We start from the raw sequence: 7181 nt of genomic DNA, 5'->3' as shown, positions 1-7181 counted from the left end.
AAAAAAAAAAAAAAAAAAAAAAAAAAAAAAACCTCTTTTCTTCTTTCAAAAGACCTTTCTCTTTCTTCTTGGGAGTTTAAGAATTTTACTAGAAAATAGGTTAAGTGTTAGCCTTGGTGTGAACTGGATGAATCCACTGAATCTGAAGAATCACATCTTTCTTCAGTTCATGGATATTTCCTTCTACTGCTTTTCTATTACTCCTCCATCTATTCCTTCTTCTCCTTCTGGACCTTCTCTCACCCCCATGCCAGGTCTCCTGGATAAGGCCTCTAAGCGTCTCACATTTTAATTCATGATTTCCATTTCTTTTTATTATTGTTCTGGGTTGTGGGGCCTTTCTTCTGTGTGACCTTCCAAACCACTAATTTCAACTCTTCTGTTGATCTTTGAATTCAAAAGACATGTTTTTTAGTTCCAGAAAGCCTCTGGTGCACTTCAGTCTCACCCCTTTGGGAGCTCCTTCCTTGTGAATTAAAGCTCTTAAGCGTCCTCTCCATTCATCCTGCCTCCAAGAAGCCGCTGCACCAAGTGTGAAGCTTGGCTTCCCCCTTTCTATGGCCAAGTCTCCGAAAACGTGTTGTCATCGGTCATTGCCTGTTGAAGGATACAGGTTCTTGTATTCCCCGTTCTGGGCAGAAGCCTGAAGCCCCAGACAACCTGACAGTCTCTGTTCAAGAGGGCTCCAGTGAAATGAGCTGGTGAACCGTGATCGTCCTGCTGAGAAAGGGGGAGTAGATCCTCTGCCCTTTGGTCCCCACCCTGGTGGTGACAAGAGAGAGGAGCCCTCTCCCACCTGCAAGACTGGGAGCAATTCTGCTCAGATGCCCCATAGACAGCAAATGGGCAGCCACCATCCCTCTCCTGGAATCCAGTTCTTTTATTAAGTCTTTTTTAAAAAAATTTTCACGTTTATTTATTTCTTAGTAATCTCTACACCCGACATGGGGCTCAAACTCACAACCCTGAGATCAAGAGTTGCATGCTCTTCCAACTGAGCCAGCCAGGCACCTCATCCCAGAATCCAGTTCTAATCAGACCCAAAAGCACAGACCGTGGAGAGAGGTTTCACTTCTAGAAAAAGACTGACCTAGAGTCCAATTTCAACTCTGCCACTACCCTGCTTTGTGACCTCAGGGAAATCACTTCTCTCTGAGTCTGTTTTGTCTTGTGCTCCTACCCCTAAACCAGCAGCCGGTCTCCAGCATCCTCCTCGGGGACCCAATCCCACCAGGAAGTGGGTGTCAGGGAAAGAGCTTCTTCTAAGCACTATATGAATTACTTGTAGTTAATCGTGGAACATGAAGAAAGACTGAATCCCTGGTAGGAAAACATCAGAAACTGCACCTTCTGCCTCTTTTGTGATAATGGGTTGACAAGAGGGTAAAGCTACTAGAACAATCTGAAAAAATATTGTCATCTTTCAGCTTTTAACATTTTTGTGATTTCTCCTACCTGTACAGAATCTCATAACGTTCTTTTAGGCAAACACTCTCTGCTTCTCCTCCTTTCAATAGTTTATGTTGTCTCAAGATCCAAGAACCATGGCCACAAAGGGGATGGGTATGGAGAGCTATAAGACAGTCCAAGTTGGTTTCAGTCTGGTAATATTTACTGAGCACCTCCTGTGTATAAGGCACTGAGCAAGGCACTGCATGGGTACAATAATGAGCAAGACACAACCCCCACCTGAAAAGAGCTTAAAGTCTGGGGGCACCTGGGTGGCTTACATGGTTAAGCATCTGACTTTAGCTCAGGTCATGATCTCACAGTTCGTGAGTTCAAGCCCTGCATCGGGCTCTGTGCTGACAGCTCAGAGCCTGGAGCCTGCTTCAGATTCTGTGTCTCACTGTCTCTCTGCCCCTCCCCTACTTGCACTCTGTCTCTCTCAAAAATATTTTTTTTAATTTAAGAAAAAAACTGGAAAAAAAAAAAAAAAGAGCTTAAAGTCTAGGGGAGCCTGGGTGGCTCAGTCTGTTAAGTGTCCAACTTCAGCTCAGGTCATCATCTCAAGGTTTGTGGGTTCGAGCCCCGTGTCAGGCTCTCTAATGTCAGCATGGAGCCTGCTTTGGATCCTCGTCTCCCTCTGTCTCTGCCCCTCCCCTACTCCTGTGTGTGCACATGCTCACATTCTCTCTCAAAAATAAATAAATACCTCTTTAAAAAAGAGTTTAAAGTCTAGTAAAGGAGGTAAGGTAGGAGGTACACAGTACATCAAAAAAGCATGATGTGATGCAAAATGTAGGCAGGACCCTGAGGAAGTTAAAACATGTGCCACGAGGGTTTGAAAGGAAGGAGAGCCCCAAGCAGCCGGGGAGCAGAGAAAATCCTTCTCAGAAGAGGTGCCAGACAGGGCTCGCAGAATCTCAGGGAGCAGGAACGGGGGCGGGGAAGGCAAGGGCGGGCAGGGCACTGACCACCAGAGTGAGGCCTCTTGACGACAATGACCACAATGACCACGTCTTATCTGTCCTCATATACCTTCACCCTTCCTCCCACAGCCAAGCAACTCACACAAGAGCTGGCCTTTCTGATGAAGGGTCTGAGGCAAGGGCAGCTGAACTGGAGGGAGAGAGGGGAGGGGGCTGTGGGGAAGGTTCGGGGACAGCCTGAGGCTGAGAGAAAGGAAGTCATCCCAGGTGCTGGGCAGTCAGACACAGAACACCTGGCTTCTTACCCCTGGAAGGAAACGGGTAACAGCATAACAAGGGAGCAAGAAGGGGCGCTGCACCAGGAGGAGGCAGAGAAAAGAAAAGCCCTTGATCCAAGAACCGACAGAGAAAGCCTCAGAGTTTCATCTGACAAGAAGGAACTTCTGCATGGATGTCTGAGGTCCCAAAAGCCACCCTGCAGCTCCTCAGCCCCGCGGAGGAGGCCCATGTGGCATGAGGCTGCTCTGACCACACCACCACCCAGATCACCTGCACCAGCGTGCACCTTTCAATGCCTGTCCGTTACGGCCCTGCTCGAGACAGCACACCTCACTGTGTGTCCATAAGCCAACTTACCAGGAATACATGTGGGGCTTCATAATCCCAGGCCAATAGGACATACCATCCCCGCACGTCTCTTTGCAAACAGTAGCCGCTGTAAAAGTAGGAGGAATAACTCCATTTACAATGATGTTCCATATGGGAAGACTGGTTTTTCAAAGCTCAGCAAGGTCAGACCAACTACGGTTTTTCAAAGCTCAGCAAGGTCAGACCAGCTACGGTGCTAGAAGATCTGATTTCAACCTGTTCTTTGAAATGTCAAATCCTTTTCCCACAGGTCAATGGCTGATATCACCATTAGCCTCCCAGGTAGCAAAGCCTGTCCAAATGCATCAAAATCAACGGAAACTTCTTAAACTTCTTTCCCATCATGCTTTGGATACATGCTGTGGTAAGTGTGTGAGGGTTTGCCTGGGGAATCACCCCCAAAGAAAAGCACGGACTCCAAGGGAAAATGCATTCCGGCAGGCCCGACGCACCAGCCATGGCCTCGGGCACTACCCAGCACGGAAGGAACTCAGGAGTACCCAGACACAAACACCCTGCCCTCCGAGCACACTGCTGTTGAAAAAAGAGTGTGCGTACAAGGGAGGGAGCGGCTGGCACGTCCCGACTCAGCAGCCCGGTGGCACAGACAAGCGTCCTGCGTAGGAGGCCTGCAAAGGCCCCCCCATCACTGGTCTCTGTCCTCCACAGCACCCCCTCTCCCCACACCTCCCAGCTCACTCCACACGCAGGTGGGCGGCCGCACCACCTCCTTCACGGACGAAAGTGGACTTCAGCTCCCTCGGGTCCCTCCTTTAACCTAAATGTTTCTGCATCTACTCCTGGTCCTCCGCTCCCACCTCTGAGAAAGAGGCTGCTGCCGGAGATCCAGGGCTGACGACTGGCCTGGGCTCAGGGCTCAGCCACCTCTCGCTTGCAAGCCCAATGTCTTCCGCTCTCTTGGTCCTCCCCTCTCCCCGAGAACACCTGCAGTCCTCTCCGGTCTTCAAAAGAGCTCTGACCCTTGAACTCCAGGCTGCTACCCATCAGACACCCCCACTTCCTCAGTACCACCCCATCTCACTACCACCCGCTTGGACACACCCTACCTGAGCAGGGGGCTGCTCCCTCCCAAGCCACCAAGACACCGCAGAGGCTAGTGACCTCAGGTTCTCCCACCCCTTGGTTCACCAGTCTCTCTTTCTGGAAACTCAGCTTTCGGCCCCTAATAGTGACTCTGTGGCTCTGTCTCCTCCCATCCCCGCTGGCCTCCTCTGCTGCCTCCTTTCTTCTGCCGACCCCTTCCTTTTGTCCTCTCACCTTTCAGAGCTTCCCCTCAGGCCCTCCCCCTGGAGACCTGGTGCCTGCCTCACTCCCCAGTTTCACCACCGCTCTGCTGCGTCTCACACTCTGTGCTCCAGCAACAGGGAAACCAACCCAAACACAGATGCCCACTGAACTGCTGAAGGCTCACCCACTGCCCACCTGCTGCCCACCTGCTTCCGGCAGCCAGGCTGCGCTCAGGCGGCCCCCGTGCTGCCAGCCTGAGCCACACAGCTCACCAAACCTTCTGATCCCTCACTACCAACGGCTGAGAAATAGTAAGCAAACACCTCTAACATACATATTATTTATTTGTAAATTAAGTACACATTCTAATGTACCGTGTTACATATATTAGAAAACAAATACAATGATCAAAGCGATAAAGACTAAATAGGTTAAAATAATTTTATTCATCAATACAAAAAACTTTCATTCTCATTGGTAATAATAGTTTTAACAAGAGCAATGTGACTGATATGCTTCTCTTTTCTCAGTGTTTTAGATACACTTTTTACAGATGTGCAACATATGTACAGAAAAGCGCACACAATATAAATGCACAGGTCAAAGAATTCGCACAAAGTACATGTAACCAGCACCCGTAAGGAGAGACCAAACATCACCAGCACCCCCAGAAACCCACTGCATCCCCTTCTATCACTACCTGCCCCCCAAAGGTAGCCAGTATTCTGATTCCTAACAGCATAGGTTGGTTCTATTTAAACTTTACATGAATGGGATCACACAGTATATAAATCTTGTGTCTGACTGAGCACTTGAGCACTATATTTGCAAAATTTGTCCTGGGTTTTTCACTGAATTGTTATTCATTAACTTTTACTGTTATGGTTTTCCACTGTGGGTGTTTACCACGTGTATTTGTCCATTCAGCTGCTGGTGGGCACTGGGATCTTCCAGTTTGGGCTATTACAGGTGGTGCTGCCTAAACATTCCTAAGCATGACATCTGGTACACACTTACATGCCTTTCTGTAGGGCTGGTACCTTGGAGTGGAATTGCTAGGTTGTAAGGTAAGTGTACGTTCAGCTTCCATAGATGATACAGTTTTCCAAAGTAGCTAAAGCAATTTACGCTCCCGCCAGCAGGGCAGGGAGTTCTGGCTGCTCCACATCCTCACCAGCTTGATATGGTTTTGGTTTTGGTTTTCATTTTAGCCATCCTTGTGGACAAGATATCAGAAAGTAAGTATCACAATTCCTTTTAAAGATGAGGAGAGTGAGAAGCGCCTGGGTGGCTCAGGTGGTTGAGTGTTTGACTCGACTTTGGCTCAGGTCAAGATCTCAGGGTTCGTGGGATTGAGCCCCATTGAGCCCCATGTCAGGCTCCACGTGGAGCCTGCTTAAGATCTTCTCTCTCTCTTGGCCCCTCTCCCCCACTCACACACTCTCTCTTTAAAAGATGAGGGGAGTGAAATTAAGCGCCTCTCTCAAACGTAAGATAAGTCTGAACAGGACCCCAGGTCTTTGGACTTCAGTGTACTGTTTCCACTTGCAGAGAAATTCTGTTTCCAACATAAACACTCTAAAGAGAGGCTAAAACACTTAATAAAAGAACATGCTTGGGGGGGCCCGGGTGGCTCAGTCGGTTGGGCGTCTGACTTTGGCTCAGGTCATAATCTCGCGGTTCATGGGTTTAAGCTCTGCGTCGGGCTCTGTGCTGACAGATAGCTCAGAGCCTGGAACCTTTTTCAGATTCTGTGTCTACCTCTCTCTCTGCCCCTCCCCAGCTCATGCTCTGTCCTTCTCTGTCTCAAAACTAAATAAGCATTAAAAATTTTTTTTAAAAATAAAAAATAAATAAATAAAAGAACATGCTTGGGGACTATGCCCATCCACATAAACATCTCATGACAGAAGAAAAGAATAAAATGGTCTATCAGTCCAGCTTGGAGACAGACACAGACAAAGTCTGGACATATGTACACCAAGTATTAACAGTACGATGATGGCTGATAAAATCCTGCCATTTGTAACAATATGGATAGAACTAGAGGGTATTATTATGCTAAGTGAAATAAGTCAGAGAACAATAAATACTATATTATCTTATGTCCAGAATCTTGGAACAAAACAAAAAAAAAAACAAATTCTTAAATACAAAGAACAAACTAGTGGTTACCAGAAGAGAGATGGGTGGGGAGATGGATGAAACAGGAGAAGGGAATTAAGAGGTACAAACTTCTAGTTATAAAATAAATAGGTCAACACAAAAATCAAAAGCATCTATACAGGGGCTCCTGGGTGACTCAGTTGGTTAAGTGTCTGATTCTTTGTTTCAGCTCAGGTCATGATCTCAAGGTTTGTGAGTTCAAGCTCTGCATTAGGCTCTGCACTGATAGCACAGAGCCTGCTTGGGATTCCCTTTCTTCCTCACTCTCTGCCCCTGCCCCACTTGCTCATGCTCTTTCTCTGTCTCTCCCTCAAAATTAAAAAATAGACTTTAAAAAATAAATAAAATCAGGCGCCTGGGTGGCTTAGTCATTTAAGCGCCCGACTTTCGCTTGGGTCATGATCTCGCGGTTCGTGGGTTCGAGCCCCGCATCGGGCTCTGTGCTGACTGCCAGCTCAGAGCCTGGAGCCTATTTCAGAGTCTGTATCTCCCTCTCTCTCTGACCCTCCCCTGCTCACGCTGTCTCTCTCTCTCTCTCTTCGAAATAAATTTTAAAAAATAAAATAAAAAAATAAAAAATAAATAAAATCATTTGTACAGCAAAAGGAAGCCACCAAAAAGGCAATCTAGTGAATGAGAGAAGATATTTGCAAATGACATATCCAATAAGAGGTTAATATGCAAAATATATAATTTATACAACTCAACAGCAAAATCATACCAAATAATATGATTTTTAAATGGGCA

The 7181-nt window shown here is 47.2% G+C and overlaps 1 protein-coding gene across 1 annotated transcript in view; it reads right to left on the bottom strand.

Annotated features, from left to right (window-relative positions):
- The window catches only part of RALGPS1 (Ral GEF with PH domain and SH3 binding motif 1), a 257605-nt gene extending 254529 nt beyond the window's left edge, over positions 1-3076 (bottom strand). Inside the window, exon 1 of the mRNA XM_077768262.1 lies at positions 3009-3076. The gene's annotated coding sequence lies outside the window, so the exon portion shown is untranslated. The remainder of the gene's footprint in view (positions 1-3008) is intronic.
- Between the last annotated feature and the right edge of the window lie 4105 nt (positions 3077-7181).

The sequence above is a fragment of the Crocuta crocuta genome, unplaced genomic scaffold (genome assembly GCF_008692635.1).
Source record: "Crocuta crocuta isolate KB4526 unplaced genomic scaffold, BGI_CrCroc_1.0 scaffold35, whole genome shotgun sequence".
Lineage (NCBI taxonomy): Eukaryota > Metazoa > Chordata > Mammalia > Carnivora > Hyaenidae > Crocuta > Crocuta crocuta.
This window is presented reverse-complemented; position numbering and strand designations above follow the sequence as displayed.